At 38.3% G+C, this 23,923-nt stretch overlaps 1 protein-coding gene across 2 annotated transcripts in view; it reads left to right on the forward strand.

The window, feature by feature from the left end:
• Positions 1-23,923, forward strand: part of XPO7 (exportin 7) — a 74,446-nt gene that overhangs the window by 16,008 nt on the left and 34,515 nt on the right. The window lies entirely within an intron of this gene.

The following is a 23,923-nucleotide window of genomic DNA, read 5'->3' on the forward strand; positions in this document are numbered from 1 at the left end:
ACAGAGGTTGCGACAGCAGAAAGATGGAAATGCAGTGCAAATTAGTTCATGATCACCTGTGTAATTTTTCTCTTCCTGTTTTTCAGTTTGATTGTTGGAATTAGTTCATGAAAAATGATGTTACTAAAATAAGGACATTTGCATTAATAAAATTCCCTTTCCCCCGGTAATATGTTATCTATAAGGGCTATACTATTTTTATATACGTTTAACTTGTGCTTGGAATATTAGACATATATGTGTGTATATATTTTTTATCCTATTATAATATATAACATTGTCATTTTAGTTCATCTAGCTGGAACATTTATGCCAGTACTTAGAAAATCAAATTATTTTCTGGAAGAATGCCCTTTGTTTAAACCATTCTATTCTGAATATATTGCTATTTCTGTGAAAAAGTAAAAACCTGGATTTTTATCATACTTTCAATGTTACCTACTGAAATTCATTTTTGGGTAGAGATCTAATTGTACTTTTCTAACATGGATTTTCAACCATGCTTATTGTATAGTCCACTCAGCCTTTCTCCGCTGAGTTGTTTTGCCATGTCTGTGATACAAGAAGTTTCCTTTTGGGTGCTCTGTTTCATTGGTGTATTTCTCTATCCCTACACCTGTATCATACTGTCTTAATTAATGTAGCTTTATAATCAGTTTTGGTCTCTTGTAAGATAAGTGCTCCCAAACTACTTCTTGAAAATGGTCTTCATTATTCTTGGCCCTTTTTCTCTTCCATATGAATTTTAGCATCAAAATTCCATATGAATTTTGTCGAATTTATTGTATTGGGTTTAGGTTGCTAATATTCCATTTGGGATATTTTTTTAACTTCATAAATAAAAATTGGGCTGTAATATTCTTTTATTATTCTGTGCTCTTCCCTTGTCTGCTTTTGGTATGAGATCATGCTAGCCTCAGACTCGGGTAAGGGACTTTTTCCCCCCCTTCCTTCCCTTCCTTCTTTCTACCTTTCCTTTCTTCTTTCCTTCCTTTGCTGGAATAATTAGATATTTGTGTCAGGGATTTTTTAAGGTAACTACTTTGCCATACTGCTGGAACCAGAAGTTTGAACCTAGTTTATAACAAGTTTCATAATACATTATTTTCAAATACATTATTTTGATTTTTCAGGGTGCAGACAAGCTTCTTCCAGGTGTACAAACTGATCGGAAATTAAGCTTTTTGCCCAAAGTCACAGGATCAGTGAGAGCCAGGGTTAAAACTCTAGTATTAAGCTCTCAAACAAGTTTCTTGCCAGTTCTCCCTCTTTTCTGATAAATAGATCTAACAATGTATTTGTTGGTATATATTATTTTCATCAAATAACTTGGCCTCTTACTTCTTTCTCATAGACATGACTTAAGGGAGAATTTTTTTTCCAGACAGTATGGTTTAGTGGAAAGTACATTGGATTTGAAGCAATATCTAAATTCTAATCCATGTAATAGCAGTGTAACCTTGGGCATATAACTGTCAGACTTTAGTTTTCTTATATGTAAAATGTTGCCTGGGATTTTGGGATGTTGGGACTTCCTCCCAATTAAATGCATGGCTTCTCTCAGGCCTGTGCAGTCCCTACAAGCAGTATGTACTGGCAGGATCCTTCTTTCTCTGTCCGATTTCTGCAAATCCCAGAGACTCAGTCTTTCCTCATTTTTTTTTCTTTTCTTTTTTACTTGTCCCATCTCTTTCTGTACCTTGGGGTTTTCTTCTCCAAAACATCTCTATGTACAGTTTCCCCCTGATATAGTACCATAGGCTTTCCCCCTTTTAACAGTTTGACTTCTAATCACTACTGGGAGACTGACCAGGAATAACAGTAATGATCATTTACATTGAGTTATTACCACTTTGCTAAGTACATTATTTAAACCTCATGCCAACACAAACGTGTATGTTATTTTCACATTATAGATGAGGAAACTGAGACACAGGGAGGTTAAATAATTGGCCCAATTTCACACAAACAGTTATGGAGTAGGAATTTAACCCTAAATCACATCTATTACAGTCATGCAATCCTGAAATATACACTAAAAAGATCCAGAGGTTACCAAATTCGTTCAGTCATAGTTCATGATTTATACTGACTCCCTTCTGAGATGGCAGGTAGAGGCATATGCCTTTCTGTTTTATCCTCTTTATATATATATTTAATTTTTATGTTTTCTCTTTTTTAATATATTTTATTGATATGCTATTACAATTGTCCCATTTCCCCCCTTTATTCTCCTCTCCCCTGCACTTCCCGACCCACATTCGCCCCCCACCTTAGTTCATGTCCATGGGTCTATTTCCTATACTGCTCTTAACCTCCCACCTGTCTATTTGGTACCTACCAATTATGCTTCATACTCCCTGTACCTCCCCCACATTCTTCTCTTTCCCCTCCCCACTGATAACCCTCCATGTGATCTCCATTTCTGTGATTCTGTTCCTGTTCTAGCTGTTTGGTTAGTTTTTTGTTGTTGTTGTTTTAGGTTCAGTTGAGTTGTGAGTTTATTGTCATTTTACTATTTGTAGTTTTGATCATCATCTTTTTCTTAGATAAGTCCCTTTAACATTTCATATAATAAGGGCCTGGTGATGATGAACTCCTTTAACTTGACCTTACCTGCGGAGCACTTTATCTGCCCTTCCGTTCTAAATGATAGCTTTGCTGGGTAGAGTAATCTTGGATGTAAGTCCTTGCCTTTCCAGCCCCTTCTTGCCTGCAAGGGTTCTTTTGAGAAATCAGCTGATAGTCTTATGGGAATTCCTTTGCAGGTGACTGTCTTCATATCTCTTGCTGCTTTTAAGATTCTCTCCTTACCTTTAATCTTAGGTAATGTAATTATGATGTGTCTTGGTGTGTACTTCCTTGGATCCAACTTCTTTGGACCTCTCGGGGCTTCCTGGAAGTTAATTTCTTTTGGCAGATTGGGGAGGTTCTCCTTCATTATTTTTTCAAATAAGTTTTTAATTTCTTGCTCTTCTTCTCCTTCTGGCACCCCTATGATTCGGATGTTGGAACATTTAAGGTTGCCTCTCTTCATTTTTTTTGGATTCTTGTTTCTTCATTCTGTTCTGGTTGAATGTCTGCTTCTTCCTTCTTCTCCAAGTTGGTGATTTGAGTCCCAGTTTCCTTCCTGCCACTCTTGGTTCCCTGTACATTTCTCTTCATTTCACTTTGCATACTTTCACTTTTTCCTCCATTTTGAGACCATACTCCACCATTTCTCTGAGCATCCTCATTACCAGTGTTTTGAACTGTGCATCTGATAGGTTGGCTCTTTATTGCTTAGTTCTGGTTTTGGAGCTTTGATCTGCTTTTTCATGTGGGCCATATTTGTCTCCATGGACCTATTATGTAGTAAGGGGCGTAGCCTTAGGTATTCACCAGGGCAGGGCAACCCACCTTACTGCCATGTGGCACTGTATGTGGGGGAAGGGTCCGAGAGGGAACAATGCCGCTTGTTCAGCTCTCTGTGCACTTTCTTTCTTTCTTTCTTTTTTAATATTTTATTTATTTATTTTTAGAGAGGGAAGGGAGGGAGAAAGTGAGACAGAAAGAGACGTCAATGTGCGGTTGCTGGGGGGTCATGGCCTGCTACACCAGCCAGGGCTCTCTCTGTGCACTTTCGGTCACTTCTTCCGCTACCCACAAGTGGATTGGGCCCCCTTCTGGTGCTGATTCCCTGGGTAGGTGGGTTTGTGTACATTCTAGGACCCTGTGGGTCTCTCCAGCGAACTCTCCTGTGAGGCTAGGAGTTTCTCCTGCTGCCGCAACCCCTACAAGTTTTTCTCACCAGAGGTTTTGAGGCTTTATTTCCCTGCGCTAGAACCCTGGGTTACTCAATCTGTCTCGCTTCCCAGTTCTTCTTCCCAGTTATCTGCACACAAATGTGGGACCGCTTGGTCCTCCAGCCACGGCCTTGCTCCACGTCCTCTCTATACCTCCTACCAGTCTGAAGGAATGTTTCTTCTCTAACTTCTTGGGTGTCAGACTTCCATACAATTCAATTTTCTGGCAGTTCTGGTTATTTTTTGTTTTTAAATTTGTTGTCCTTTTGATTGTGCCAGGAGGCAAAGTGTATCTGCCTACACCTGCATCTTGGCGGTAAGTCATGTTTTATCCTCTTGAAATCCAAGCTTTCTAGTCTTTTCCCTCTGCTTGCTAACCCCACCTCAACTGACTGAATCATAATCTTGATTGTGGCAATTTGATTATTGTAGAGCATGCCTAAGTGATTATGATGAGCAGTCGGGATCATTGGTAATTATTTCTTCCACCATGACCTCTCCTAATGTCCAGAAGATATAATCAACAATTTTGTCCTTTTGTTTCATAGAGGCAGCTTGTATCTAGAATCTGCAGTCCTTTATAACATCCAAGCCACTAAATTTCTGCCCCATAAAAAATGATTGTGTAATGATGCCTCTCTTAACCAATGGACTGTACTGATGAAATCATACATATTTTGTAATGGTCTCAAAGATTAATCACAAACTTCTGTGAATCTTCAAATTGCGTAAGGCCACAGCAGTAGCATTTCCTAAGAATCAGTATTCCATGGCTCATTGGTCTGTCACCTATTCCACACACAAAAGGATTGTTTGGTCTTAGAAGGTAGGAGACTGTGTATTGTATCTCTCAGAAATTCATGGTATACATTAGCATACTGAAGTCCTTAAGTTTAAAAATGCTTTTTGCTTTAACTTTGCAGTTCCCAAACTGGAATGTCTTTCATTCATGTAATTTTTTAAATATACTTTATTGATTATGCTATTACAGTTGTCCCATTTCCCCCCCCTTCATTCCTCTCCAGCCTGCGTACCCCCTCCCACCCACATGCCCCCCTTTAGTTCATGTCCATGTATCATAAGTTCTTTAGCTTCTACATTTCCCATACTATTCTTGCCTTCCCCCTGTCTATTTTCTACCTACTGTCTATGCTACTTATTCTCTGTACCTTTTCTCCCTCTCTCCTCCTCCCACTCGCCTATTGCTAACCCTCCATGTGATCTCCTTTTCTGTGATTCTGTTCCTATTCTAGTTGTTTTTGTTTTTGTTTTAGGTGTGGTTGTTAATAACTGTGAGTTTGCTGTCTTTTTACTGTTCATGTTCTTAATCTTCTTTTTCTTAGATAAGTCCCTTTAACATTTCATGTAATAAGGGCTTGGTGATGATGAACTCCTTTAACTTGACCTTATCTGAGAAGCACTTTATCTGCCCTTCCATTCTAAATGAAAGCTTTGCTGGATAGAGCAATTGGGGATGTAGGTCCTTGTCTTTCATGACTTGGAATACTTCTTTCCAGCCCCTTCTTGCCTGTAAGGTCTCTTTTGAGAAGTCAGCTGACAGTCTGATGGGAACCTCTTTGTAGGAGACTGTCCCCTTATCTCTTGCTGCTTCTAGAATTCTCTGCATTTTAATCTTGGATAATATAATAATGATGTGCCTTGGTGTGTTCCTCCTTGGGTCTCCCTGAGCTTCCTGGACTTGCTGGAAGTCTATTTCCTTTGCCATATTGGGGGAGTTCTCCTTTATTATTTGTTCAAATAACTTTCCCATTTGTTGCTCTTCCTCTTCCCCTTCTGGTACCCCTATAATTCGGATACTGGAACATTTCAAAATGTCCTGAAGGTTCCTAAGCCTCTCCTCGTTTTTTTTGAATTCTTGTTTCTTCATTCTTTTCTGTTTGGTTGTTTCTTTCTTCCTTCTGATCCACTCCATTGATTTGAGTCCCAGTTTTTTTCCCATCACTATTGGTTCCCTGTGCATTTTCCTTCATTTCACTTAGTGTAGCCTTCATTTTTTCATCTAATTGGCAGCCAAAGTCAACCAATTCTGTGAGCATCCTAATCACCAGTGCTTTGAACTGTGCATCTGATAGGTTGGCTGTCTCTTGGTCGCTTAGATGTATTGGCTCTGGGGCTTTGACCTGTTCTTCCATTTGAGCCTTTTTTGGAGGGGGCTGGTTGTGCCTGTTACGTATGAGGGGTGGAGCCTTGGGTGTTCACCAGGGCGGGGCAACCCAGTCCCTGGGTTGTGAGGCTATATGTGGGGGCAGGGTCAGAGAGGGAACAATGGCCCTTGCTCCACTCTCGAATTTCAGTCCCCTCCGCTGCTTCCCACAAGCAAATTGGGCTCTTCTAGTGCTGGTTCCTGGGTGGGTGGGCTTGCGTAGGTTCTAGGACCCTATGGGTCTCTTCAACGAACTCTCCTGTGAGGCTGGGAGTCTCTCTCAGCACCTCAACCCTCACAAGTGTTTTCAATAGGTGCTTTTAGGCTTTATTTCCTGGCGCTGGGGCCCTGGCTTGCACAGTCTGTCTCACTCCCCATTTTCACCTGGTTTATGTACACGCGAATGTGTGTCCACAGTCAGAGGCTTTGCGTGCCTCACTGGGTCTGCCAGCAGCCTATTGTGCGCCCAGGACTGCCAACCACCAGTTTTTCCTGCCACAACCCCTCTCTGCCAGCCGCCAACTCTACCCCTCTTACCAGTCTGGATGAATGGTTGTTGGACTTCCGTATAGTTCAATTTTCTGTCAGACCTGGGTTTGTTGTTGTTGTTGTTGTTGTTTCTAAATTTTTGTTGTCCTTAATTTTGGTTGTGCAAGGAGGCACTGTGTGTCTAACTACACCTCCATCTTGGCCAGAAGTCCCATTCATGTAATTTTATTAGTAATAGATGTGAAAACACTCACTGCTTTGCAGATAGAATGTTCTGTTTTTCATCTGAAAAGGGGGAATAATATCTATTTCCTATTGGATGGTTTTGAGGATAACATGAGAGTTGAGAGTACCCCTTTACCCTCTTTAATATTATTAAGGGCCCCAAAGAGTTTTTATTTATATTAATTTATAGCTAGAGTATTTACATTTTAGAAATTAAAGCAAATTTTTTAGAGTGTGTTTAAATTCGTTTAACAATCATAATCTATTATAAACATTTTTCTGAAAAAAGTTTCCAAGAGAAAACAAAAATTTAGTAAAGTTAGCGTTATTTTTATTTATTTGTTTGTTTGTTTGTTTATTTGTCTCTTTAATTGTTGGGTTAATGGAATCCTGCTAGATTCTCATTCAGTTGACCCTCAGTATCCATGGGTCTTGGTTGTAGTACACACCCCCCACCCGCACGGATGCTCAAGTCCCTTATATAAAGTGGCATGGTATTTGCATATAATCTATGCATATCCTCCTGTGTACTTCCGATGATTTCTAGATTACTTGTGATACCTAATGCAATGTAAATGCTAAGTAATAGTTGTACTGTATTGATTTAGGGAATGACAAGAGAAAAAGCTTTATGCTCAGTATAGAGGCAGCTCTTGTAGGCTTAACTACAGGGTACATGTCAATAACATCACATTTTTCCCCTGAATATTGTCAGTGCATTGTTGGTTGAATCTGCTAATTTAAAACCTGAGGATCTGGGGGGCTGACTGTATTTACTTCTGTATTCAGTCTATTACCATATATTGTTTGGGTTGAAATGTATGGATAAAATCCATCCCCACACAGATAAGTAATTTGGAAAAGGGAGGAGTGTTTTAATAGCCTTTTCTGATCATTTTGGATCAGAACTTCAGTACTTTGACAAGTAGTACCGTGAAGGTTAGTCGTAATGTGGAGTCTAAAACCACATCTGAACTTCTTTACTCTGCTCCATGAAAACCTATTACTATCCAGCAGAAGCATTTTATGCATACTCCCCATTTGTCACATAGAGTATTAAAAAGATATGTCCTCTAGGTAGTGTAATAACATCACTTCCTTTACTACAGACGTTCTCAACTGGAACTAGCTTTTTTTTCTTTTTCTTTGTAAAAATAAGTGTGTGGCAATGAAAAATACAATGACTGCTTAACATACTCTTGATGCTACTGCCTTGGGTTGTGCTAAAGCATCAGCAGTTTTATCCACCGTTGCCTTTGTGCTGTTGGTGCACCATCTGTGCAAATGTCAGTGCAGTAAAAAGGTGAATAATGTCTTAGTATTAGTAAGAAAGCAGTTTGGATTTTGTAGACCTCCTGAAAGGGTCTCAGTAACCCTAGGAGTCCACTGGCTGTACTTTGACAATCATTGAACTAGAGAACTTTGTGGAGTCTTACTGGCTGTTATATTTAGCACCCATCTTGTCTACATTTTGAGACAGATATGAAAATACTTTCTTGTATTTTTATGGAATTGGCACACAATGTGGTTTTCCCAGGGTTGTCAAGAATTAGAACTTGATAGTATTTGGAAGTTCCTTTTGGATGTCATCAATTAAGTAAACATATTTAGGACTGTAGTGTTAGTGTGCTACAGTGATTGACAGCATGTTTCAAAATATTGTATTTCACATCATCTGAGAAATGTATAGGTCCCTTTACTCTTTGGGTAACTGAATACATTTCTCTCACAAGTATTTGTTGCTCTACTTTGAAGAAATAATATTTAAGGAAATGAAGAGTGTTTGGTAGTATTAAAATGAGTAATTTTATTAAACACAACATTGTTTATTCCATTGATGGTAACTAAATACAAAATCCTATTTCTTCTCCCCTATTTTCCCTCTGGTGAGAGTGAGACTAGAGATGGAGTTCTCATTTTCACCCAATTACCACACATTTAAAAGATAGTGTGTGTAATAAAGTAGTTATTTATTGATGGTTTACTATATGTTCAACACTGTTAAATGTCCTGAGAAGATAAGTTATAAATTCATTCAGTAAGGCAGCATATAAAGTGTAAAAATGTGTATAGCTGAAGTCAAAGTTTGTGCTAAAGAGATCAGTGTGATTTGAATATTCAGAAAGGCTAGTAGAGAAAGGAAAAGCTATAGACAGAATATATCTGGATTTCAGCAAAGCATTTGATAAAATTTCTCTGAATAGCCTAATGGACATTAGGTCATTGGCTAAAGTGTAAGATTTAATACAATGTGAACTATCTGATAAATCATTGAATAGCTGAGCAGCCATATCCAAGAGTGCTAAACAGTTGGTCCTTGATGGCTAGCAACAGGGTCTCCACTGTGGGTCTCAGGGCTCTGACCATTGGCTTCTTACCCTATTCAACATTTTTGTCAGCAACTTAGACAAGGACATTCTATTAGTATGCGTTTATTGAATACCTCCTTTGACTTACATATTCCTACATGCCCTCAAAAATCAAAAATAACTAAGATATCCTGTCATTTCAGAGGATAATAAGAGAAACAATCATATCAACAAGTAACTGGTGGAGTATGAATTTAATATGCTGCTCATAAACAGGGTAAGGAGTAGATTGTTTGATAATTGAAGCTAAAAACATCTTAGACTAGAAAACTTCTCTAAATCTGACAAGATAAACGTTTACACAGATAAATACCTGATCCCACCTGTGGGTATAGAAAAGCTACATAGGTATACAATGGGAGAGATCTTGTTCAACATATTTGGGTGGGGGGGACTTCTTGAAATTTCTCGCAGTAGAGCAGAATACACTACTTGAAAATTCTATACAGTACTCAGAAATGCTTAGTAAAGTGTTAAAACAATTCCTTTTAAAAACATAATTGACCTTACTCAAAAAAAGTAAGGAAACTTTCTTGGAATGAAAAATGAATAGGAAGTCTGTTTTCTACTGTATGGCAAACTTTCTCTGAAATACCCTGTCACTATAATATAAGTAGATCCTGTTAGAATCTGAGTAAGCATTGATAAGCTTGTAAGAAATAAGGGAAATCTCCAAGTCTTCCACCCCATTAATGAATATAAAGGAACCCACTCAAGCTGGAGGGTGCAGAATGAGTTGGGAAGCGAAAATCATGCTCTGGTCAGACGCCGAGACTGAACACCTGTGCCTGCTGCAAAGTGAGGAGACTAAAGCTGAAACTTCCATGTCAGCCCAGGATCCTAGAAAGCACTGGAGTTCTTAGCACTTCCTAGCCACCAGCAGAAACGGGAAAATGGCGCTATTCCAGTTTCCACAGATGTATATCAATGAATTACGAGTTTATATTACCCCACACAGAAAAAGGTGCTCATAAATGAGATTGAGCAGAAAATTTAAGCAGCTGGTTTAAATTACTTGATCCTTTCCCCCAAACACACCGGCTACTTCAGATAATGGGAACATCATTAGATACAGAATTAAGCTATGTATGAAATACTTAAATAATGAATTTTTAGAAGAAAAAATGAGCATGCAAAAAGTAATTGGCAGAAATGATGGCTCGCATTTGAAAAAAAATAAAATGGAGTATGTTAAAAGTACAGTCATTGAAGTTTTGACCCAATCAGTAGGTTAGCATATTAGACACAGGGAGGAAGAGAGAGCATCAGAAGGTCCGAAGATCCCATTCAGAGTACAGTGCAGGGAGGTGGGGCCGGAGAAATATGAAAGGTTAAGATATTTGAAGGATATAACATACTTCGAAAGAAAGTGGAGGAGAGACAAACATTTGAAGAATATTGGCTGAGAATTTTCTAGAACTGAAAAAATGTGAATGTAAGTTAGGGTTGCTCTGCATTTACAAAGTGAGGTAAATTTTTAATGATCATCTTGATGTATTTTGTAGTAAAGCTACATACTATGAAGATAAACAGGTCTTAAAATTAGGGAAATCGCCTATAAATTAAAGTCTTATAGAGAGAACAGCGACCTGGAAGCCAAAAGATAGTGCAGAGAAAAAGAAATAGCAACTTAAAATTGTGTTCCCAACAAAATTATCTTTCAAGAATGAAGGCATTATTAGTTATTTGTAGATTGACAGAAACTGAGTTTACCATCAACAAATTTTTACTTAAGGAACTTCTATATAAAAGATATACTTAAAGAAGGAAAGTACTCTAGAAAGTTTTGGTTATGAGAAAAGTAAAGGTGAGCAGTGATATCAGTGACCGTAAGGAAATCTAAGCAAACATTGTGTGAAATAATAGTAATGTGTAATTCTTACTCCTAAAAAGACAAAACCATAATAATGGGCCATAACAGAATGTAACTGATCATAGTTCATGTTGTAAGACCACTGAGTTATTCAGGAGGGGAGATAAAATACTGCCTAACTTTGGAGTTCATTAAGACTATGTGGTAAACTAGTATTTGGGAGAAAAGTAGAATTCAAAAAGTAGCAAAGAAGAATTTTCTTCTTTGGATATGAATAACAGTGTTATAATTAGAGAATTTTAAGCATTTTATTGCTCTGCCAAGTGGACCAGTGGGTTGAAAGCTAGAATGTAAAAATGTCATGTTTATTATAGAACATTAGTTAGTAAACCAAACAACAGTAAGATAAAATTTGGGGAGGAGGAGTAAGACTTTTTTAAACTGACAGATTAGATTTGTTTTTAATAGATTTTCTTTTGTAATATACTTTACTTTTTAGAGCAGTTTTAGGTTTACAGAAAAAAAATTGAGTGGAAAGCAGAGTTCTCACATAGCTCCTCATCCTCCCATACTCACATTTTCCTCTATTAACATGTGGTATATTACAGCTGATGTGCCAGCATTGATACGTTAGTGTTAACTAAAGTCTGCTCTTTGTGTTGTACAGTCTGTGGGTTGTGACAAATGTATAATGATGTGTATCCACATCACAGTGTTGCACATCCTTAAACATCCCCTGGACTCAGCCTGTTCATCCCCCCCACCACCACTACCCCATACACACACGCACACGCACACGAACTCTTGGCAACTACTGCTCTTTTTATAGTTTCTGTACTTTTGCCTTTTCCTAAATGTCACGGAGGTGGAATCATGCCATGTGTAGCCTTTTCAGATTGACTTTTTTTACTAGTAATACACATTTAAGGTTCTTCTATGTGTATTTGTAGCTTGGTAGCTCTTCCCCCCCCCCCCCACTAAATAAGATTCCATTGTCTGGATGGACCACAGTTTATTTACTTGTTCACCTACTGAAGGACACCTTGGTTGCATCCAAGTGTTGGCAATTCTGAATAAACCTCATGTAAACACTCACGTGCAGGTTTTGTGTAGATATGTTTTCAACACATTTGGGTAAATACTGTGGAAAGCAATTGCTGGATCATATGGTAACAGTATGTTTATTTTTGTAAGAAACTGTCAAACTGTCTTCCAAGGTAGCTGTTACATTTTGCATTCCCACCCACAGTGAGTGAGAGTTCCTGTTGCTCCACATCCCCGTCAGCGTTTGGTGTTTTCAGTGTTGTCAATTTGAGCCATTCTAATAGGTGTGTAGTAGTATCTTCCTATTGTTTTAATTTGCATTTCCCTGATCACATATATTGTTAAGCTTCTTTTCTTATGCTTAGCTGCCCTCTGTACATCTTTGGTGAAGTGGCTGTTCAAAATTTTGGCAAATTTTTAATTGAGTTGTTGAGTTTTAAGAGTTCTTTATATATTTTGAATGCCAATCTTCTCTCAAATAGATGTTTTATAAGATTTTCTCCCGATTTGTGGCTGTTCTTTTTATTCTCTTAAGCACATTAATTTGTTTGTAAGTGCAGTTCCTATCAGCAGTGGAAATTGTAAGAACTAGTAACATAAAGAAGTGGGGAAACCCTAAGATTCCTGAAGTTCTTTGGATACTTACCAGGCCAGTTGCGTTTATTTAGCTAGCCTATTAATAAAATTAAATATACATGCTTGAGTCTGAGATCTTTTTTATTTAGTTATTGTAGAACATAATATGAAGCTTGTGTAATGATTGGTGATTGTTTGATTGCTTCCTTTGCTTTCATATTTACAAATCAGTGTTCGAATGACACTTTTAATATTTTAGTATGATTCTGCACAAAATAACCCCAATATTTTAAAGTTTAAGTCTGGTACCAAACTGATATTAAGAACATAAAATTAAGATAATAAATGCACACTGGCCCAACAATATCTCTCTGTGTTATAACTTAAATAGCAAAGAACTAAAAAAAACAAATAGTTCTTGGAAACCAGGACTAAATAAGGTTAAAGTCTACACAACTCTCACATTTTGGCTCCTTTAATACTTAACCAGTAGGCTCTCACTTTCTGACCTTTAGAAGTCAATTGTTTGACCATGTTTGCTAGGTGGTAAAAATCATTATTAAATCTGTAAGGGGAAAAAAGCCTGATAATAGCCATAAGCAGTATATTCCAATTTAAATTGTTAGAGATGTGGTTTAGCACTTTTAACAGGAGTGTTGAATGATTACAGGATTGTTTTCCCTAAATAGATTTTCTTTTAAAAACAAGGTTTTAGGGAAGCAGTAAAGTTTATTTGTGATTGTGATTGTTTCAAACTGCGAATCTGTGTGTTCTCATATGTCTCAGTGTTGGCTGCCTTTCCTGGGGTGATCTGCCCTCTTACTCGGCCGTTTGGTTTTTTGCCTTCTAATACTGTCAGTGCAGCAGACTCGGGTTTCATAAAAGGCATTGGAGGGACAGCCTTTTTCATTCAGGAAGTGAAGGTGAAAAAACCAAGTGTATTGTTCTTTCTTGTTTTTTCCTGATTGGAACTCCATTTATAAATCATAGGCTACAAAAATTTTTATGCCTGAAGCCTGTTACAGCTTGTAAACATAGTATTAATTTCAGTGCCATCCTTGCATGTTGCACAACTCCCTCTGTCCTTGGAATGTTAGTTTAAAATGATTATATGGCTCTATAGAAAAACTTTCCAAAGTTTAATGGAGAGTGGTTACTTTGTCAGTTGATAAAGTCCATGAAGTTTATGGCTTTTCCATAAACTTCAACACAGATTAGGGTGAAAATTTCTTAACATGAGAACTCGCATGGAGTATTCTGCCCTGAGTGGCAGCAGGCGTCTTGGTGATGCCTTTCAGAACAGGACTTGGCCCTGGGGCCACTTTGCTTAGATCAAGCCTGGTTGCTCTGGATAGGTAGCACACAGTTGTCATGCCAGGATCTCCCTTCACCATCCTTCCAGGGATTCCTTGATGTCCCTGTCCTGTGTTGTAGTTACCATCTCCTGCGTTCCCTGCTCACCTTTTTATGGGATTGCCCTCATTTTGGTGGGAAGCACATGCTTTAATAGAAGCACAGGTTGGTGGGTTCTTGTGGCCTTCCATGCTGGAGCAGCTTGGCTTTGCCCTTGTTTGTTTACTTGTGGGCCTGTGTATAGCATTCTCTGTTGATTTTTCTCCTTCAGAATCCTGCAGAGATGGTTCTGTTGGCTTATTTTCAGTGTCTGCTTTTGTGATGTTCAGAGCCAGCTGATCCCTCATAGTTTGTGTGTTAACCTGGCTTGGGTTTTATTTGTTTTTTGTCCCAACCCCCAGGGCAGCTTATAGAATCTCCTTTTTGTCCCTCAGGTTTCTGAGGTTTCACAGTAAGAGCCTTGGGTGTGATTTGACTTTTATCTGTTATATGCTTGGCATTCAGTAGGCCTTTTCACTTTGGCACCCATGTTCTTCGGTTCTAGAAGTTTTCTCGAATTAGTGTTTTCTCTCCTTCACTCTGTTCTGACTGGAACTTGTGTTCATTGGATGTTGGACCTCCAGGATCAGGCCTCTAATTTTATCTGTACTTTCTTATTTTTCATCTCTGTCCTTTTTCTCTACTTTTTGAGAGAATTGAATTTTATTTTCTAACCCTCTGATAGACTATTTTGTCTTTGCTATTGTGTTTTTAATTTCTAAGATCTCTTTGTGTTCTTTAAATGTTTGTTTAGAGAGTCTAGTTATTCCATAGTTACAATATATTTTCTTTTGGTGAGATTAATATTTTTTATAACTCCCCCTCTTTTAATTTTTTTATTTTATTTTTCAAGTTTCCTTCTCCCTGTAGTTTCTCTTTGTTTCAGGTAGGTTAGTGTGTGTGTGTGTGTGTGTGTGTGTGTGTGTGTGTGTGTAGATTCAAATTGTTAAAAGATAAACTGAGGCATATCAAAAATTTTAAGAGTTTATTTGAGCAAATACCAGGTTCAGTTGGCCAGCATTTATTCTAGCAGGTAGAAAGGAGCTCTGTGGAGCTGTATAAAATGAAAGACTTTGACAGGTAGAAGAGAGCAGGAACAAGGGAATCGCACTAGGTGGAAAGGCGGGTGTGTTAGTGCAGAGTTACTTTCCTGATTGACTGGTTTAAGATTCCATTTCTGGGAGAACTGAAACTGTAATTAAGTCTTAGTTTGGTGATGTGGGGCTTGGCTTAAGTGACTCCACTTTTTGTCTGTTTTATTCTTAATACTATCTTCTACATTAAAGGCTTTAACAAAAATTGGTAAGCCTTAATTATTTGCTTCAAATCAAGTTGAAGAGACTGCAAAGCTGATGGGAATCTCTTAAGTGTAGGAGGTGAGGCTTGTCTGCTTGTGGCATCACAGTAGGGTAATCTGACTGCCATTATTGGGTAACCCCTCTACCAGTGCATCTGGAGATATTTCCTTTACGACCAATGAGATTCTCAGGAAGAAATCTTCCCAACTTGTGCCTAGAGAGTATGGTCTGGACACTGGCATTTCTGGGTGGGAGAACCAGTGTACGGGGAGAATCGGTGGCATTTGATGTGCATGTGGCTGTTTAATCAGCCTGTTAGCTTATGTGATGCCCACGTTTTCAAGTGTGCTTTTGGCTGCCTTGGTGAATCCCAGTCCAGAGAACATGGGGCAGTTGTTCAGAGGCATCGAGTAAGGGAAGATATCTGGGAATGTGGCTTCTCAGAAATACTTTCCCCTGTTCTTCCTCCCCTCCCCCATCTGTATTTAACATCTGAGCACAAAGTGTAAATCAGCTTGGTTTTCCCTCACCACTGGCAAGGGATTTGGCTTTCTGAAGTCAGTTAAGTTCATTACTACTGATTTTTCTAGATTCTAAAATTTTGTTGCTATTGACCAGTCTCCTGTCATAATCCTTGTGTGTTTATGACTTTAAAAAAAAATTCCTTTAGTGTCCTTTTAGTTTGGGCTTGGGAGGGAACAAAGTTAGGTATGTAGTCAATCTGCCATTTTAACCCAAGTCCCTTTAGAAGCTTGTTAAAAGTTGTTAGGCTGCCTTGCTGGCTTAGCTCAGTGGATTGAGTGTCGGCTGCAAACCAAAGTATCGCAGGTTCGATTCTCAGTCAGGGCACATGCCTGGGTTGCAGTCCACGGCCCCCAGCAACCGCACATTGATGTCTCTCTCTCTCTCTCTCTCTCTCTCTCTCTCTCTCTCTCTCTCTCTCTCCCCCCCCTAAAAAAAAACTTTAAAAATAAAAACTTTTAAAAAAAAGTTGTTAGGCTTATCCATTTTTGCAAAACATCTCTGTACAGCTCCTGCTGTGTGTCAGACACTAAGGTGCACTTTCATCTTTTACATGTAGTATATGCATTAGTGCTTATTAACTAAAATGACAATGCATAATTAACATAAATGGCAATTGAAGCAAACATTTGAGTCAGTCGTGCAAGAATTTGAATATTATGGACATTAATATGGAAGTTACATAAGTTAGTAATAATCTCTGAACAAATGTCTGTAACAGTGGTAACATAATTCTTTTTCTGTGGAGAAATATTTACTGAATACCACCAATGATGCCAGAAATACAGTTGATCCTCATTATCTGTGGTAGTTACGTGGTATAAAGTTGCCAAGGAACATTCAGTTAGCCAGTATGCACTGAACCATTGCTCCAAAGGGTATACAGGCTTAGGTTCTGCCAACCTCTGATCATCCGCCAAACTTTAACCTTGTCTTATTTGTGTTTCTGTGTAAAGACACCTTATTTAATACTGCTGCATGAAGCTTAACCTAACATGTGCTTTCACACAGCCTGCTTGTGCCTAGGAACAGTATGCAGCACTTCAGCATTATGCTTGGGGGCCATTTTAAACAGCAAAATTGGCAACAAAAAACATAAAACTGTTAAAAACCATGGCACTAAATAAAACATAGAAGAGGCACACTAGTTTGTGGTATGAGAGCTGAAACGAGGCAGAGCAGTGCCATGTACAACAGTGGGAATGTGTGTCAGGCAGGCTCCTCAGATTTTTCACCATTCTGTGCATGTCCACAAATGACCATAAAATCGCTGTATTGATTTTGGGGTTACAAATGAATTTTAGCAAGTAGGTAAATTTATAAATATGGAATCCACTAAGAATGAGGATCAATTGTATATTGTGCCCCTAACCTTCTAACCCTACAGGGAAAGGCATTTATAACCCTCCTGAAAGAAACAATTCAAATTTTCTACACATTTATACATGTACTTATAAAAGCTGTTCTTCCCCAGAGTTTTTGGTAGCCATTGTAATCCATACAGCCAGTAATAAACTCAGCAATTAACAATTTACATATAATACCGCATAGTCTTTTACAACCTTGTGAAGTAGATGTTATTTCTATTTAAAATCAGCTAAGGAACAAGTATAAATGACCCATGGATATGGACAACAGGGTGGGAAGTGATTGGGGGGAACAGAGGAGAGCAGTGGGAGAAAATTGGGACAACTGTAATAGAACAATTAAAAATAAAGGAACTGGTTTGAAAGATTGAGTAAATTAATCATATCCCCACAGCTAGTAAATAGAAGAAGAAGGATTTGTTGGACATCTGAGGTCTTAACCTGTTATACTGTCCTGACCCTCCTCTCCAAAAGGATACTTCTTCCTGCTGCTAGGTCACTAAAGTTGTAAGCTCCTAGCTACAGTGAGAGTGGGTGAGCAGGAGTATTACCTGATCTATTTACTTAAGTGCAATTCTCTTCTTTAAAAAATTTGCCCCAGTGCTGGCTGGTTTGGCTCAGTGGATTGAGCTCCAGCCTATGAACCAAAGGGTCGCCAGTTTGATTCCCAGTTTGGGCACGTGCCTGGCTTGTTGGCCAGGTCCCCATTAGGGGCCACCTGGGGAGGCAACCACACATTAATGTTTCTCTCCCTCTTTCTCCCTCCCTTCTCCTCTGTAAAAATAAATAAATAAAAATCTTTTTAAAGAAATAGTCCTATTTTCATGATCATTTCCATTTTAATACTTGCTTTTAAATCTGACTTACTTATACAATTAAAATAGGAAGAACGGTATATTGCAAGCATAGCAGTTTAGAACTGGAAGTGTCTTTTAAAAACAATGTAATAAAACCCACTTATTTTACGCATGAGAAAACTGAAGCTCAAGAAAATTGACTTGCCCAGAGTCACACAGTTAATTACTAAGACTAGTATCCAAACTGTGTAGCTCTCAATCTAATTCTTTCCTCTGCCTAAACTTTATGTAGCTCCTTGTACTCAAAAGATGACATTTGGCAAAAAGTTAGTGCACAAAGGTAAGCCAAAATCTGTTGGACTACCATATGCCTACTCTTTAATGTCACATCCTGGAGCGAACCACTGGTATGAAATGACAGGATGTTAGAGTGAGGGGAGGAAGCTTAGGGAGCTGTGGTGAACTGGAGATGGCCCACCCAGAGCATGGCCTTCTTAGTGTCATCTGACGGTGACACTGTCGGGTCTTCTGATTTTTAGTGGGAAGCTAGAAAACCAAGTATATTATTATAAAATATTGGTAATTACATCAAACTTTAAAATCAAAGTTTTAAACTAGGTGAGAAACAAAAATGTGGGCCAGTTTGAGGACTGGCACTTTAGAAAATTCAGCTTATACTGCAGCTTTCTTTCTGTTGAGTTAAATTTATGAGTCAATAAGCCTTTAAGGGACCAGACATAGTTAGTCTGGCTGTTTATGTCATAAAATAATTTGTTTACATATGATTGGGCTGCCTGTTACCACAGTGCAAAATCATATGTGTTTATTACAAGTTAGAATTGATTAGTGTTTTGAAGTGTGGAGTTCTGCAGTCTCATATGTTAGCAGACTTGTCATCCTTATCTAATGTGTGCAAGGCTCTAGCGTGGCATTATCACTTGCCCAAAATATGTGTTTTATCTTGTTTTACAGCCATACACATTACACAGCATCTGCAACCAAAAAGTTTTACTCACCCTCAGTACTCTCAGAAAGAGAGTGTCCCTAAATGCATCTAGAAGTCTTAGCTTATTTGTTTACTGAGAAAGTCATAGGAGTTGTGGTTCTAAAAGCATGAATGGATGCTTTCTAAAGCTTCCTAATGCATTCTAAATCTAAAGTGCAGTTTTGATTATTGATCATTCACATCAGAAAGAAATAGATGAGCATAAATACCTGGAGAATTTGGGGAAAACTGGCGTTCATCCGTTTTCAAAGCTTCTTATTGAAGTATAACATACAGAAAAATACATTATAAATGTACAGTGCAATGGGTTTTTCCCAAAATTGGCAGATTAAGAAATGGAGCATTTATTCATACCAGTATTGGTAGCTTTCTGTTTGGGGACTATTACATTTAGTGCTGCGATGAGCATTCTCGTACTGTTTTCTGGTGAGGGGGTCGGTGAATTTAGCACACGTATCTGCAGGGTGTGTATCTAGGAGCGCGGAGTGGCTGGGTTACAACGTGTCCGTGTAGCTTTCATAGACACTGCCGATTTTCCACTGTGGCTGAACCGACTCAGGCTCCTCAAGCAGTGTGCGAGTTCCAGTTGTCTCACATCCCAACCAACACTTGGTCTTGGCGTTTTCGTTTTAGTCATTCTAATGGACACCTCATTGTGGTTTGAGTTTCCATTTCTTTGTGATTGTTGCACAGAAGCACCTTTCCTTTATCCTTGGCCATTTGGAGGACCTCTTGTAAAGTACAGATAAAAGTCTTTCGCTGGCTTTGGAAACTTTTTTCCTTAACTTTTAAAAAAAATAGTTTGCATGTGTAAACATCTTATCCAAAGAGCCATGGCCTTTCCCCCACTGACGCCACTGCAGTAACATCCTAGAAACCTGCCGATATATGTATAAAACCAAAATAGCTTTGGCCTACAAGATTGCCTCTTGTTGCTTTATAAACAAGAGGAAAACTTCATTCAGTGTTCTTGTCAGGCCGTTTAAACCATCAACATCTATTATTGGTAAGAAGGAACAAGGTAAAAGTGATAATAAACAGACATACTTTTTAAAAATTTAGCCTTTTGCCTTTCTGGTTTGATGAATTTGTTTTATGAATTCTGATTGGAAACAGCATCAGCTATTAATTAGTAATGTGTAACTAATTAGAAGGATCGATTTAGAAAAAGGGTGTAGCTTAAATCTGTACTATCTATATATAGTTGTTGGGTTGTTGTTTTTTTCCTGCTTACAAGTAATATATGTTTATGGTCAAAAATCCAAAAGTTATAAGAACACATACAACATAGAAATTGAAACTCTCCCGTAATGTCACCTCCAGAGAGAATTGTTTGGTTTGTATTGATCCAGATTTTCTTCTATGAATTTGCCAACATATATCATACATGATATTATCTACATACTGCTTTGCCACTTGTGTTTTTTTAATCTCAATAATTATTGTTACTGAATTATTACGGAAAAGTAATATTTGCGATAATTGGTTACCCATTGACAATAAGAATGCCTTACTGACTAGATAAGAATTAAATATAATAGTATATCATCTTTTTAACCTTACTGATAGATTTTTAAAAAGGTTTATTTTCTAGCAGGCTCAGTATGCATCTTTTAACTTACTTAACAAAGTGTTCTCCTAATACATAGAAAAATTCCAACTAGGAAGATCTAAATTAATGAAGTTTTATAAACAGGTTGAAAGTGGCTTGATTTTCTTTTTTCAGCAGTTCTTAGCTATCATTATGGTAATTCTACTCCATACTCTTCATGAGAACTTCTCTGGGTTGAGCCTCCCTTTATAGTTTGTGATGGGGTGGTGGCTTCTCATCATTTCAGGTGGTGCAGGTAGCTGTCAGATTAAGGATATGCTACCTGCAGATCTCACTAGTCATCCACAGGTTATGATTGTCGTCGGCATTGCTGGGACTGTCATCAAATCCTTCCTGAAAGCAAGTATCCTAGTCTTTGGGTGCAAAGTTCCAAGTGGATTTTTTCCTTTAAAGCAGTGAGACTAATTTAAAAAATATATACTGTGGGCTTTTAAAAAAGCATATTTTACAAATTAATAAGAATAAACTCCACGGTATTGTGCTTTGTGAAATAGTATGACATACAAACAAAATTTTCATTTTCTTCTAGTCTAGAGGCAACTCTTCAGATAAATTATTGTATTCTGAGGTTCATAGTCTCAACCAGTAGCACCTTCTATTGAAAAGAGAAGAATTGAGCTGCATTTTCTCTATCCAGATTTAAAAGACTATATATAATAACATTGCTAAAATTAAATAAGATACATTCTTTTGATACCTTCCATGACTATTGTTGGTGAAATCATTGTGGTCTGGGCTTGGGGGTTTGATCCCCTCCAGTTTTTTATACTAAAGCAGTACTTTGTTAGTTGAAGATCACCTTACCGTTCTGTGAAGTATTTCACCCAACCAGCTTTTCTTTTTTTTTTTTTATAAGATTTTATTTTATTTCTTTATCTTCAGAGAGGGAAGGGGAGGGGGGGAGAGAGAGGGAGAGAGAGAGAAACACCAATGTGCGGTTGCTGGGGGTTCTGGCCTGCAACCCAGGAATATACCCTGGCTGGGAATCGAACCTGGGACACTTTGGTTCCCAGCCCACGCTCAATCCACTGAGCTACGCCAGCCAGGGCTCAGCTTTTCTTTTGCAGTGGGACCAGATGGAGCTTCTCTGTGGCTTATAGGTTTGGCGATCTCAGGAATAGAAAACAGATGTTCTCTGTGTGACTGACTGGCATCATGGGATGGTAGCCACCCTTAGTAAGAACTGGTGTCACACAGGTGTGACCAAGCAAAGCGGGAACATGCTGGGGGGTGTTGTTGCTATCCTAAATGTGAAGTACTGCTTTTAATAGCTAATTAAGTAATTGTAGGATAAATTATTTTATTCTAGGTCCAGAAAAAAGATGATTCAAAATAATCTATGAAATTTGCTTTAGAAACATGGGAATCCAAAACAAAGTGACATACATGTCTCTGCCCTGCCCCTTCCATGGCAGGAGTATGGGCAGCCCTAACCCTGCGGGTTTTCGACGTTTCTACTTAGTGTTTGTGAAAACACAGTTGTTTCCTGTCTGTTCTTCTAGAAGCGAAGAAATAGAGCTCTAGTTCTTCAGATGGTTTGTGTGAGTGGTCAAATTACTTTTTTGCTTTTTAAACAGTCTTGTTCCCTGAGCCGAGAACTCATTTCCAGATTTACCCTGCAGTATGTTTTTCTCTGCTAAATTAAAGCAAAACACCGCGACAGCAAAAATCCCACCATAACCTGTACGTCTGTTTTTAACTGTGAGGAACCACTGGTGACAGATGCTCAGCCATTGCTGTTTGAACAACTTTGTTGTAATAAACATAAACAAGAGTTGCACTGGAGGTGCTGCCAGGAACTGATTGATCAGACTTTAAGGAGATCATTATACTTGAAGCAGCATGACTGTTTAGGGAAATCTGCTCAGGGTTTTGGAAAGCTCAGTGTGGGGTGGCTTTGGAGGTTATGAGGCTGCTGTTGCTCCCTAAAAGTGAGTACCAGATTTTATAGCTGTTTTTCCATTTAGTTAGGGTGTCTTTATGTTGAATGTCTTCTGTATTACCTATTTTTAAAATAATTTGTTCCCTTTCTTTTAAGTGAACCATTTTATAGGTCGGGGGAAAAAAATTTGCCTGCTAGTGTTGAAAGGAAAACCTTGTGAGGGAAATTTAATCCCTTGCTTAGGAATGTGGAAATTTATAATTAAACTGATTTGTCAGTAGAGCCTTGGGCCAGTATTGGCAAGCAGATCACTGACTTTCACATGTATTTTATGGAATACATATAATTAATTCCTGGTGTTTATATGTGAAAAAATCTAGGTAGTGTTTATAGAACTTTATTCCTTGAGATCTTTGCAAGTGTGATTGTCTCTGTGCTTTTGAATTGAAGAAGGTATTGAGTGAAAGTCAGAGAGGAACCAGTTAAACATAAGCCTAATCCAAGTTCCAAGGTGTTCTGACCACTGGTTTGGTTTGGTTTTCTTTTGTTTTGTTTTGTTCTGGCGTGGGGGTGGTTGTGTTTGGTCTTGCAGGGGTGGGGGGCTCTCTGAAGTGAGACTGATGATCTTAGTGTGTCAGCATTTTTGTCTTTCTTGTTTCCTTTAGATTAATGTTGGAAATTTATTAATCATGTTGAGTAAAATAGGTATTCCTGCCTCAAGGGCTTTCCTGCTTAGTGGAAGAGCTGTGATTTATAGTCACAGCATAGAGAAATAAAGTAATAATAAAAGCTTTGGGCAGACTGGCTATGTAATATATTTTAGGATATTTACCCAAGTTGGTTTAAGTTTGTTATTGTCAGAATTGTCATTTCTAATAGTAGAATTCCTTGAACTAAACCAAATCTTGCTACTGTAGAAAATTCCTTCTTAAAGTCCAAACCATACCTTTAACGACTAACAGATGTTTGTCCTCCTCTCCAGTTAGTGAAAGGTGATAGTTAAATCAACTCTTACTAGTTCTTTCCTCTTGGCTTTTAAACATCACATTAAGTGAAAGGAGATTTGTGTCCCTTTGGGGTTTTGACCAAAGCACACACCCATCCCCTTCCTGCCTCCTTGGAACTGGTTCAGGATTTGGTGAGAAGGGTTTGTTTGGGGGCGTTTCCCTTGTTTTATCTCTGAGTGAGCATATGTTAGGGTTGAATTTATTTTGACCCTGCCATTTAAATTTGGAACCAAAGCAAGAGTTTAAAGTGCAGCAGAAGAGAGTCTGCTGGACGTTAGCCATGAGGGACCCAGGGAGGAAGGTGCGTATGTGCGTGCTAAAGGGTTCTCAGCGAAGCTGGCCATCTTCCTGAATAATTGTGAGCTAATAAGTACTTGGCAAAGGGAAAATATTTAAAAGTATGTAAAAATGTATGTGACACCTATAGTAGGTGTTTATGTGCTTAATTTTACAGCAGTGCCTCTACTATTCATAGTATCAGCAGACAAGTAAATTCTGAATTTTTATTTGAAAATCCTTTGGAAAAGCTTAGGAGAATGGGTATTTTCAAGGGAAAAGTATTATTCATGATTGAA

This window comes from Phyllostomus hastatus, unplaced genomic scaffold, assembly GCF_019186645.2.
Source record: "Phyllostomus hastatus isolate PE091 unplaced genomic scaffold, TTU_PhHast_1.1 phas_contig_98, whole genome shotgun sequence".
Classification (NCBI taxonomy): Eukaryota; Metazoa; Chordata; class Mammalia; order Chiroptera; family Phyllostomidae; genus Phyllostomus; species Phyllostomus hastatus.